This window comes from Arvicanthis niloticus, chromosome 4, assembly GCF_011762505.2.
Source record: "Arvicanthis niloticus isolate mArvNil1 chromosome 4, mArvNil1.pat.X, whole genome shotgun sequence".
In the NCBI taxonomy this organism is placed as follows: Eukaryota; Metazoa; Chordata; class Mammalia; order Rodentia; family Muridae; genus Arvicanthis; species Arvicanthis niloticus.
This window is the reverse complement of record NC_047661.1, coordinates 87174087-87187338: the sequence shown is the minus strand read 5'-3', so window position 1 is coordinate 87187338 and position 13252 is coordinate 87174087. Positions and strand designations below refer to the sequence as shown.

At 41.7% G+C, this 13252-nt stretch overlaps 1 protein-coding gene across 8 annotated transcripts in view; it reads left to right on the top strand.

The window, feature by feature from the left end:
* LOC117706595 (glutathione S-transferase Mu 4) overlaps nt 1–13252 on the top strand; it is a 38207-nt gene that overhangs the window by 16911 nt on the left and 8044 nt on the right. For 3 of the 8 annotated variants that reach the window (XM_076933116.1, XM_076933118.1, XM_076933120.1), the window contains one exon: nt 6448–6520. The exons of 3 other annotated variants lie outside the window; for them this stretch is intronic. The gene's annotated coding sequence lies outside the window, so the exon portion shown is untranslated. Of the gene's footprint in view, nt 1–3335; nt 3579–3607; nt 4095–6447; nt 6521–13252 lie in introns of those variants that run through there. 2 more of the 8 variants (XM_076933117.1, XM_076933122.1) reach the window with 2 other exon arrangements.

Sequence of the window (13252 nt, the reverse complement as noted above, 5' to 3'; positions counted from 1 at the left end):
AATTTTGGATTGAATTTGTTAAGAAGAAAGGATGAGATAAATAAAAGCGTTAATGACAGAGTGAACACTTTGTTTTGTTTTTGAGAAACAATCTCACCGTGTATTTCTGGCTGACCTGGAACCCACAGAGCTTTCCTTGCCTCTCTTTACACATGCTGGGGGTTAAGGTGAGCACCACCACCCTTGGCAGAACAGACACTGTGAAGGTTATAGGAGGGGGTGGAGAGGGATCAACAGGCAAAGACGATGCTCTACTTTTTAATGCTCCAGACCAGAGCAGCTTTAAGAAGAAAGGTTTTTTTTTTTGTTTGTTTGTTTGTTTGTTTGTTTTTTTTTTCTTATAGTTCCAGAGGGGTAGAGCCAGTCTTTGCTCTGACAGGCAGTCTGGAATTAGGGTGGTGGGAGACAATGCAGGGGCACTACAACACAGGAGGTAGGGCAGGACTATAAAACCCCAGATCTGCTGGGCAGTGGTGTACATGACTTTAATTCCAGCACTCTGGAGGCAGAGGCATGTGAATCTATTATGAATTTGAAGACAGCCTGGTCTATAGAGTGAGTTCCAGGACAGCCGGGGCTACACAGAGAAACCCTGTAACAGGAGGTATAAAAAGATGACCAGCAGGCTTCCCGGCTCAGTCACCAAGTTCCTACACAATGCCCAGCACTGGCTGCCTCCCCAACCCCCAGACATTGGCGTGGTTGCTGCCTCTGCCCATGCTGCCAACCTCATGGTTAGATATCACAATACCCAGTAACCTAGTAAAATCAAAAATCTTAAATCTTATACTTAACCAATCAGATTTATATATCAGCAAATACTCAAATCCCAAGATGCCCACACAATAATTTCAAGGCCAGTTGATAATAGTAAGATTCCCACACAAATTAGACAAGTTATCCCAATTATTCTAACCTTTTGATGCACATAACTACTTATGGCTACTTAAAGCCAGGCTGGTTCATTTCTGTGCTCTCTCTCTCTCTCTCTCTCTCTCTCTCTCTCTCTCTTTCTTCATACTTAGCTCTGCCTCCTCTTTCCCTGTTCAATCACAGGCCTTCTGCTGCAAATAGATTGGACAGGGAAATTCCTGACACAAAACTCTATCTCAAAAAAATCAAAACAAACAAACAAATAAATAAATAAAGATAAAGTCTTAAAAACCCAAACAAAACAAACAAACAAATAAAAACAAAGGCACAAAGCTCACCCCCAGTGATGTGCTTCCTGTATATACTTCACTTCTCCAAACCAGGACCAAGTGCTTAAGCACATTTACCTTTGGGAGACATTTCTCATTCAAACTATAATAGAGTTTTACTAGAATTGGTTTGTCCTTAAAGTTAATTTCATTAAGCAGTTTTGGAGTTCCAATAATAGGAATCTTATGCCATACACAGAGGTAAGCACCAGACTGGGTACTAATAAGGCTGGAGTATCTCAAGATAATATGGCTTTGGAGTTGTAGCAACTTTTCTGTTATACATAAAAGACAACTCTCCACACTTACTAATGCTATAGGTTTTACCAGGTGAGTTGTCTTGGAAGCTCTAACCTAAGTCTTTTGTTGCTTGATCAAAAACAGGGATGGCTCTGCATGCCTGACATCCCAGCATCAGGGGGACAGAGGCAGTGTGGTTTGGGGATTAAGGCCAGCCTGTGGCTGCATAGTAAGACCCTGTCTCAAAACACACAGGAGCAAACCATCCTGGTAGGTCTTCCTATCCTTGTGGATCATTGGCCATTTGGGACCATAAGGGAAAAGCGGGTAGAAAGCTGAACAGAGGGTTCAGAAGCCCTGTGAGTACATATGGTGAATGATCACACCGCGCCCCCTTGTCAGTAGGCAGATCAACTTTACTTAGGGTGGTTCAAGGCTTATAAAGTTTTGGGGGTCTGAGGGTAGGAACATCCAAGTCCATAGAACTGATGCTACAAATATTTATATATTAATGTTCATTTTGATTAGAGACCTGTCTGCTCCTGACAGCTTCCTGTCTTGGATTCTAAGAAGAAATTGAGCATCCTTGGAGTTACCCCAGTTGTGTGGTGACAGCCACTAGGCAAGAATTGCCTCTCTCCATCTACAGACAAATTACTGTCCAGAAAAGGACACACATGCAGAATAGTCGACTGATTATATCTGCCTAGACAGAGTAATCAGCCCTTAATAATCCTGCATCACTAAGGTCTGTCAGATGACTCTGGGCCAGAAGGCTGAAGATTTGATGCTCCAATGTTCGGTAGTATAGGGGCTTTTCAGGTGTTCAGTGGTCTCTATAAATTGGCTAAGTTTTAGAAGTTATGTTTAGTGCTTCCCATAACTTCAATTAAATCAGTCATTCTGGATTTCTGATGGGGTTGAAGACCTATAGTCTCATAGCCAATCCTGGCTATTTACTTTGAGAGAAAAGATCTGAGTAGATGGTTTTCAGCTGACATTCATTCTAAAGCCAAAAAAGCCAGGATCAAAAGTAAGTGTTTTAGTTAGAAGAGATGACAGAGGTTCTGGTTAGTCAACAAAATGATGGGCTGGGTATTAGGACTATCTTGTACCTCACTGGTACAATTAGGAATAACTATGCTCTAATTGTATTTTGAGAGAAAAGTTTTACTTTAACAGGAAGAGTGATATGTAGGAGGAGCTAAGTGGGAAGGAGTACTGAGAGGAAGAGATGGAGCAAGGAGAGAAGATGAAGAAGAGGAGAAGCTAGGTGATGAGAGAGAGAAAGAGAGAGGGGGCATGGAGGCAGATGTTCACATGTCTCCACCAGTCAAAGATAGTTTTTATATCTAGGTTGGGTATTGGGTTACGCTTCTGATTGAGCATTACCAAACTTATAAATCCTTTGATTAACATTTTAAAAAAATCGTATAAAAGCAAAAAAGAAAGGGGGGGCATGGGACAGGGGTGTTCTAGGGAGGGGAAATTGGGAAAGGGGATGGCATCTTAAATGTAAATAAAATATAAAATAAAATAAATTAAAAAAAGAACTCTGGATGGCTTTGTAGAATCTATACTTCCAGAATTCAAAATGATACAAACCTGAGATATATATGGCCTAGCAAATTGTAAAAATCAGTGCTGATAAGTAGGTGACGAGACCCTAGAAAGAAAGAAAGAAAGAGAGAGAGAGAGAGAGAGAGAGAGAGAGAGAGAGAGAAAGAATGAAAGAAAGAAAGAAAGCAAACAAGCCCAAGGATTTGGAAATGCTGGCACGGATTCTGGAATCCACAGGCCAGGGAGCCTGGAGTGCTGGTGTCCAAGGCAGAAGCAACATTCTTGGTCTCCACTTTCAGAGACAAGTTAGTTTTCTGTGTTTGTTCTCTGTAGCTGGGCCGACCGGATAGTCCTGGGAGAGGCTATTCAAAAGAGAGACACTTGTCTGTACTACCACACCATTGAAACAATGGGCTCCAAGAAGTTAAAATTTTCCCATTAATCCCACGATGGACAAAGGGAAAGGCTGAAGTCTTTGTGCCAACCAAAGAAGGAATTTACTTCCCATGAAGAGATTTCACACAGTCTGACCCTTGTCAGACTTCCAAGCAGGACAGACCAGAGCCAAGAATTTGTGTGAGTGCTGGGTGGGACCAACCTCCCACAATGGTACCTCAAAGACCAACTTGAGTGTCACCCGACCTTGTTATTTGTTCTTCTTTCCAAAGTGATGGTGTTGAATAACTCTTCTTTCTATGGTTTTCAATATCACTTGTCTCTTTAATTGGTGTGTTAGAGACAGATGGCTCAGCCTACCTTGTTGGGGCTGCCAGATCCCAGGCTCTGACCCTAAGATCTGATAACAGTACCACACTGAGGCGTTATCTTCTCTGAATAGTCCACTCAAACTCTCACACTAATCTCTGGAAACATCTTCTAGGCAAGCCCTGAAAATGCTTCACCACACTCTTAGATTTTCTTTCCACCTAACAAGACATGAACAGTACACAAATCACAGAACGTGCTAATTCTCTCCTCACAGGTTGGCTGGCTGCCTGTCTTAAGCTTTCAGGATTTCAACATCTGTGATTTTAATCTTTTGAGGTTGTGATTTTTCTGGTTAGACATTTTAATCCTTTGGGATTTCAACAGGTAAGATTATGGCATTCAGGAGTCTGTCTTTTAGGATTACAAGCTGTTAGGTAGACACAAGAATTTGCCATCACTGGGAGGAAACATGAAGAAAGCAGGTTATCAGGCCAGAAGGGGCAGTTTCAGATGGGAAGAGCTGGAAGGGCAAGTCGATGAATGGCTGTGTGTGACTTCCCTGTGTGCAAGTCAGTCAAAGGCAAAGGCATCACCATTCAGGACTGGACCTCCGGATCCCAGACAAATGAAACTAGGTTTTAGGAACTGGGAGGTGGGGAGAGCCAAAAACGTTGTTTTTGTTTTTTTTTTTTTAATTTTAATAAATTTCACCCTGTCCTTATTTCTAAAAATGCAATTCCTTTTAGAGATGCTAACACATGTGTGTTTGTTTTAGCTCTACAGAAGGTTTGAGTAATGTGAGACACGCAATTATAGAAAGATAGCTCAAGTACTAAGTTATAGTTACAATAAAGCCTTGGTGTGTTATGGGACAGGAAGATGACAACAACCAACAATGATGCCATGTGGTCTTCAGAAAGCTGGAAGGAAAGAGTCTGGATTTTTTTTAACTATAAAAAATAATTAAGTGTGATATATATTTAACATGATTTAAATATTACATGATGTATAAACTTAACAAAAATAATGTGATCACTATTAATATGTCTAATTTTTATGTATTAGTTAAAAATAAATTAAAAGGGCATGGAGATGTGTCGCCTCCTGAACCGACCAGCAGACAGAAGACAACGGACACGGGATCTCCTTCCCAACACGGTTTATTCAGGAACCTTGAATTACCACAAAAGCCCCTGAGCTCTAGCTCCCAGCCCTTAAATCTCTGTGTCCTCTCCAATCAGAACCTGCCACGAAGTCATTCTCGATTGGTGCTGAGCACATACGTCACATGGCCCGATCTTACATAACGATGAACAAGCAGAATGCATGGGCAGTAAAGCCTAGCCTACATGTCACCCAGGCTTCCTGAAATGGTTAGCCAGCATGCCAGGGGTGTCTGGCACCCAGCCAGGCACCATCTTGAGTTCCGCTCCCCACAGAGATGTAGTTCAGTTGGTAGAGTGTTTGCCCTGCATGCCCTGGGTTTGATTCCCACTACCATATAAACCAAGTGTTGTGGCCCAATACTATGATGCCAACATTCAGGAGGTACAGTCAAAAGAGTCGGGAGTTCAAGGTCATCCAGGCTACAAAGGGAGTTTGAGGTCAGCTTGGAATAACTAAGACCCTGTCTCCAAAATAAGCTAATAAATTTAAAAATACCTCAAAAGTTTATAAAACGTTTTCCCTTTTGGATTATTTTGTGTCTAGAGAAAATGGAAAAAGATTGGTTACTCTAACTAAAGAAAATAATTAGGCTAGACAGTTAATTGTATTGACTGCAGTAATTACAGAGAGACCCAGTTATGTGTGCAGAATAGGGAATGGTTTTCTGCTTGTTTAGAAAACTTATCACTCACTGGTAAATTTAAAACCTTGTTTTATTTAGCATGGCCAATAAATCAATTATATTTTAAATGTATATAGTCCAAGCTTTTAAAGCATGTTTTCCTGAGTAGTGAGTGTTCTTGGTTTATTTTAGGTATCAACCCCTCATTGGGCATGACATTCACAGATGTTTTCCCCACTCTGCTGCTCCCTTCCTGTACCTTGTAAAGCTTTGTAGCTCGGTGTCAGCCTCTTAGCATCTATTTTTACTTTTGCTGTCTGTGCATCTGGTGTCATCTCCAAGAAGTCTTGCTTAGACCATTGCCCCCAAATGTTTTCTTCTAAGGGTTTTATAGAATCAGGTCTCAAATTCCAACCTCTAGCCCAGTGTGACTTGACTTTTGTGAATGGTAGAAGGTTCCAGTTTAGGCTTTTTGACTGTAAAGAAGGTTAGTTCTTCCACAAATGGTGCTTACAGTTATTATGTGTCTCTGTGTGGGTATATACACATGAGTGCAGGTATCTAAGAGGCCAGAGATGTCAGATCCCTCTGGTTCTGGATTTTAAAGGCAGCCACACTGAAAAGAAAGAAGAAAATGGTTGTGATCCACTTGATGTGGGTGCTGGGAATTGAACTCAGGTCCTTGGGAAGAGCAGTATGTGATTTTAACTGGGTCAAAATTTTATCTAAATTTAGAAATTATGTGTACTTGTCTGTGGTTATGTGTATGTGAGTGCAGGAAGCCAAGAGAGGTTATCGGATCTTTTGGGGCTGGGGTTGTAAGCACTTGTGAGCTGTCCAACATAGGTGCTGGGAACCAAACTTGGGTTATCTGCAAGAGTAGTATGTGCTCTTAACTGCTGAATAATTTCTTCAGCCCATAATTATTTGTTTTTTTATTGGTACTAGGGATTGAACTCTGGTCTTTGCCCATGCTAGGAAGGCGCTCTACCACTGAAGCATACACCAAGCTCTTCTATGAGTAAGATTATGAAATTTGTAAATCAATGTAAATTGTCTTTTCTTTGCACTCTCTTACTTGCCTGGTTGCAGTGCCATGGCTGTGTTGTGTTGTGTGTTGTGTGTGTGTTGTGCTGTGTTGAACAACAACATTGTTTGTCTTGTTTATAATCTTTGAGTAAGGGGCTGGAGGGATGGGTCAGTGTTTAAGAGCAGTGGCTGCTCTTGCAGGAGAGTGAGGTTTGATTTCCAGCACCCACACGGCACCTTAGAACTGCCTGTAACTCCAGTTCCAGGGCATCCAGTGCCCCCTCTTGGCATCAAGCACATGGCACACAGATATGCATACTCTTTGAGAAAAAAAATCTCAGTTTTTACAGCTAAATTATGATGTAGGCTTTTTTATTATGTTGACATATCTAGTTGACATATGAATATAAAAATACTCAAAAACTATATTTATTTTTTGAGTTATTTAATCATGAGTGGTTGAATTCTACAAGACGCTATTTCTGTATCTACTTAAACAATATGTGTTTTTTGTCTTTCATTCTGCTAACTCGACAAGGCTGATTGATTAATTTGCATGTGTTGAACCATCTTTGCAAAGGACCAGAATAGACATTTCTCCAAAGAAGACATGAGAACATTTAACAGATATGTTAGAAGACTCTCAACATCAAACCCACAACTAACTGATAGTGTACATTCCTAATCAAAGTAGCTACCTGCCCTGGTCCCCCATAACAAGTATAGAAACTAGAATGCTCGTATACTGTTAGCAGGAATAGAAAATAGTAAAAACTCTATGGAAAACAGTATGGAGGTAGTTAAAAAAAAAAAAAAAGAAACTACCACATGATTCCAACATTCCCTTGTCCAGTGATATAAGCTGCTCCCAATTGAAATCAATATCTCAAAGAGACATTGCCATTCTTCTGTTTATTGCTGCACAAAACCATGGCCAAGGCATGCAAACAACTTAAATTTCTCATCAGTGGGTTAATGGATAAAGAAAATGTGGTCTATTACTTGGCTTGATGAAGAAAGAGATTCTGCAACATGCAACAATATGGATAAACCAGCAAAGTGAAATGAACTATTCAGAGGGAAACATATATTGTGTAATTGCACTTAGAGTAGATGTCTAACAAAAGGGAATTTGTACAGAGTAGTACAAGAATGGAGTCTAGCTGGGCAGTGGTGGCACATGCCTTTAATCCCGGCACTTGGGAGGCAGAGGCAGGTGGATTTCTGAGTTTGAGGCCAGCCTGGTCTAGTGAGTTCCAGGACATCCAGGACTACACAGAGAAACCCTGTCTCAAAAAACAAACAAACAAACAAAAAACCCAAACAAACAAAGAACAAAACAAAACAAAACAAACAAAAAAAAAACAAAAGAAAGAAAGAAAATAAAGAAAAGAAAAAAAAAGAATGGAGTCTGCCTGGGGCTACTGGAGCAGAAAATGCCAACTGCAATTGAATGTGTGCATCACTTCAGTGACTCAAGAGAAATATGTTCTATGTGTCTGCCATAGGACACTGTGCTTACAGTTAACAGAATTACACTGTCTTATCCAAAGTTTTAAGATAGACATAGTGGCACATTATGTAATTCTAACACTTGAGAGTTGGAGGCACAAAGAGGGAGACTGTGAGGCTAGCCTGGGCTACCTACAGACCCTGTCTCAAATACAAAGAAAGTAAGCTTTAATATAACACTTATTTTTTAGTTGGTGTATGAAAATCACCTATAATCTGTCACAAACATAGTGTCTAAGTCAGGGTTTGTATTCCTGCACAAACATTATGACAAAGAAGCAAGTTGGGGAGGAAAGGGTTTATTCAGTTTACACCTCCACGTTGCTGTTCATCACCAAAGGAGGTCAGGACGGGAACTCAAGCAGGTCAGGAAGAAGGAGCTGATGCAGAGGCCATGGAGGGATGTTACTTACCGGCTTGCTTCCCCTCGATTGCTTAGCTGGTTTTCTTATAGAACCCAGGACCACAAGCCCAGGGATAGTACCACCCACAATGGGCTAGGCCTCCCCCCAACCCCCTTGATTACTAATTGAGAAAATGCCTTACAGCTGGATCTCATGGAGGCATTTCCTCAAGGGAGGCTCTTTTCTCTGTAATAACTCCAGCTTGTGTCAAGTTGGCACACAAAACCAGCCAGTACACATAGCATGCTACGGGAGTGGATTTAGGATGTGGATTTTGCATGCTAAGTGACTTAGTTATTGTGCACCCAGGTTTCTGGAGCTTTTCCTCATGAGATTGCTCTGTTAATTCTCCTTGCTTTTCCTTTACTCTTAAATGTTTTTGTTAGAAAGTTGCTTGGAGAGTCCTGACCTGGTTTTATTTTATTTGCTCATGTTTTCAAATGTGATGGTGGCTGGAGAGATGGCTCAGCGGTTAGAGCACTGATTGCTCTTCCAAAGGTCCTGAGCACCACATGGTGGCTCATGACCATCTGTAATGGGACCCGATGCCCTCTTCTAGTGTGTCTGATAAATCTTTTTTTTTTTTTTTTTTTTTTTTTTTTTTTTTTAATGTGATGACAGAGGCTGGAGAGATGGCTTAGGGGTTAAAAGAATGTACTGCTCTTGCAGAGGACCTGAGTTCGATCCCAGCAACTACATTGGGTGGCTCTCAACCTCCTGTAACTCTAGCTACAGGAGATTGTAACTGTCTACACTGCCCCACGTTTGGGGGCCACTATGTTGCTGTCCACATTGCCCCACACTTGGGGGCTACTGTGTCCCACCTGAGCTGCTGCTCCGATCCGAGGGTCAGGGTCTAGCAAGAGAGAGAGTGAGGAATGGAGGGGCAAAAGACGCGAAGAATGGAGACAAACCAGAGTGTGTGATTAAGTCTTGTTTCTCGTTTATTGTCTTCTTATTGTCTCCTCTCTCTTATTGTCTCATCTAGTGCAAGGAAATCCTGGGTGTTTATAAGCACAAGCAGGGGAACACAGCTGAAGGCACTTTACCACGTGGACCATGCAGCTGGGGTCACTAAACAGCAAAACAAGCTATGTGGGATAAACAAGATATTTATCAGAGCGTACTCACCTGTTGTAGGCTGTTGAAAACCAAGTCTCATGTCAGGGTATAGGGCCCGAGATGGCTGCAAAGTTGATAGCCGCTTTCTGCTATAAGTCAGCTCCCAACAGGAGATCTGATGCTTTTGGCCTCTGTGGCCACCTGCAGTTGCACTCACAGACACATAATTTTAAAAATCTTGAAATATGTTAGCATAGACCCTTAAAATATAGACCACGCTGGAATAAAATCACTTCTGTTGTCCAAAATAATTGTGAGGTTCTGCCAAAGTTGAATGCATTGGAAATGTAGAGTTTTCTGGCTTTGGCAAGAATTATAAAACTGCAATAACAGATTAAAACAAAACTTTTAAGCTACCTGTGGTAGCTCACACCTTGTACTCCAGATCTCAGGAGGATGAGGCAGAAATATTCCCAGAGGGTGAAGTCAGCTTGGGCTTAATAATGAGTTCTAGCATGGTCTGGGCTATAGTGTGAGACTCTGTTTCAACAAAACAAACCTAAGACTGAAACAAAACAGCCACAACAACAATAACAAACAATCTCCCAAGCCAAACAACCACTCCAAAACCCCACACCAAACCTATAAAACAATGAGTAGACTTTTAGCTTTAATACAATTTAAAGAAATATTTGCTGAGCATGGGACCTAGAACCTCAGAGAAGTGCTTTAGGCAAGCAGCATACTCAACACAGAAACAGTAACAGAGACTGTAATCACCTGGAAAAGATGGGCTCTGGAGGAATTTGAAGAGATTGCTTCTAATTATTACAAATAAGTGACTCACAAAAGCAGAACAACAGAAAGCTTTGTGGGATCATTACCTGGTCAGGATATCTGTTCACATCATCAGGTGACTCCAAAGGCAGCTGTGCAAAAGTGTCTCACGGGACATAAATCAGCAGCAATAATGAACCAACTTCACAGATATAACCAAAGAGGTTTTGGAAACTGTCTTCCTGCCCGCAATGTGCCACCAATCAGTGTAATGTGGGAGAGAGCCAAGACCTTGAAGCCCCTGCCAACCTCTAAATGGATGTGACTGCCTCCCACAGAAGATCGGGAATGCACTCTGCTGACTTCCCATCTCCCTCCCTTCAGGGCAAAGTGAAGCTTTTCCTTTCTTGTATTACTTTAACTGTGGTCAGAAATATTCATTCTCAGGGGAAAAACAGAAAGAGCTAGAAAACTTGTAAAACTAAGTGAACAAAGCTCCCTTAGCCCCCAGGCAAACACATCACCAGTGGCTTTAATGGATACCAGATCAATCCCTTTTAGGATTGACCTCCTGATGAGTTAATAAGATGCTGGCCTACGTGTTGGAAAGTTCCACACCCCCCGCCCCCCATCTTAAATGCAATGTGATTACAATGAACTACCATCAAGGAGTCTAAGAGGTTCATTCAGCACTGCCAATGGTATGAGACTTATTTTAAAAGGCCTGAGAAGAGTTTTTTCCTTGAGTCAGCAAAAGAAGAACTTTTATGAAACTCTAAGATATTTATCCATAGGTTAGTGTTGATCAGTTCAAAGAGTACATATTCTCCCCAAAGCACTGAGCACCCATTGTATTGGAAATGGTTTTGTTTGTTTGTTTTTTGTTTCTTTCAAGACAGGGTTTCTTTGTGTAGCCCTAGAACTCATTCTGTAGACCAGGCTGGCCTCGAACTCATACAAACCCGCTTGCCTCTGCCTTCTGAGTGCTGAGATTAAAGAGGTACACCTCCACCACTCGGTGGAAAATTTCAAAAATATTTATTAATTATTTTCCATGTATGTATGTATGTATGTATGTATGCACATGCCCATGGAATCCAGAGGGGTGTAGGTCAGGAGGTAGTGAGCTACCTGATTGGCTCTGCCAATCCACCACACTGTCTCCACAAAGCTCGGCTGAACCCCAGACAATATCCGCCATCCTCATGGTATCCGGTAGAATGAAGACTCTTAATGCTTAAAGATTATCCAATGGATTTATATATTTGGAAATGTTCAATTAACAAGATGCCCAAATAATTAGAATAGTTACCCAATATCTAACCTTAGATATAAGTTGCTACCCAGGACTGCTCTCAATGATCTGTCTTTCTCCCCATGGTCGACAGCCTCCTTCCTCTCCTTCTCTCCTCCCAACTCCTCACTCCGCCTACTTCTCATACTGCCCAATCACCGAGCTTTACTGCAAATGTACCAGGGAAGATATCCCGCTACAGGTAGATAGCTTCCATGCCAGATGCTGATAAAGACTGACATTCAGATCTAAAGCCCTTTCCTGCCATTAGTCCTTATCTTCTTTCCACTTTGAAGCTCTCAAGTAAGCATTATTTCTCACGTTTTGATCCTTCTGTGTCTGATGCCGTGTACTCTCCACCTGTCACTTATGACACTTTAACACTTCCTTCCATTTTTCCCAGGTCACCGCTGCAGCTCTGGATGGGAAGGTTGCTAACTTGCGACCCTCACCTAACTCCGACAACAAAAATTTCACAGCTGCTTTTTGTAAAAAGTCAGAAGGGAACTTCCCTTTAGGCGGCCCCTCCGGTAGTTATCTATGGATAACTAAGCCATGGATTCCAGTCTCCAGTCTTGCAAAACTCAGGCTCCTCCTGAGGTCATTACAAGCCTATCAGCAAGGCCAATCACTTATAATTCATTTTGGGGTTACTCTGGCTGCCATAGCTGTTTGCTTTCCTCAGGGCTATCTAAGCCTGTTTAGCAGAAACTGTTAATTCTACTCAATAAGTCTAACTTGCACGGAGGTATTAAATAGTCAAAAATAAGTTTGCTTGCTTGTTTGTTTGTTTGTTTTAAAAGCAACAAGACAAAACCAAGAACCTAATACCCAGAACTTTGTTCATTTTGAGACACAAAGTAACTAACTCTTTTTTTTTTTTTTTTTTTGGTTTTTTGAGACAGGGTTTCTCTGTGTAGTCCTGGCTGTCCTGGAACTCACTCTGTAGACCAGGCTGGCCTCGAACTCAGAAATCCGCCTGCCTCTGCCTCCCAAGTGCTGGGATTAAAGGCTTGCGCCACCACCGCCCGGCAGTAACTAACTCTTATGATAACAAAGGATACTCACTCCTCCGGAGTCATGTGTATCCCACCATGTCTCATGTGACATGAGGCTGACACCTTCTTCTGCACACTAACTTACTTCGATTCCAACTAGTCCTTAGAGTGTTCCAGATACTTAAAACTATCTGCAGAGCAATCATGCTTATGTAAGGATAACTAGATAACCCTTTCAAAATGAGGCAAGCACAGACAGTTTGGGAGAACTCCCAGGAGGGATACTGGATTCCTTTTCATAAAGGTCCACCTCTGTAGTGGGACTGGAACAGAAGACACACAGCAAAAATTGGCAGAAGGTGGATCTCTGTGAGTCTGAGGGCAGCCTGGTGTACATAATGAATTCCAGCCAGCCACGGCTACATAGTGAGACCCTCCATCTCAAATAACAAAAATCAAAGAGACAAGCACATTGAGAGATATGGAGAAGTATGTCTATGCTTGATAATGGGTAGGGAAAGCTGAAGACAAGCAAGGGAAATGCCAATATAAGCAACACAATAAACCAACACGCAGAATGCTTCCTTCTATGTGTTGCCTTGGTCGAAGTGCGTTGTCATAGCAGTAAAAAAGTTACTAAGTCAAGTACATAATTAAGGATAACAGGGCCATGTGTG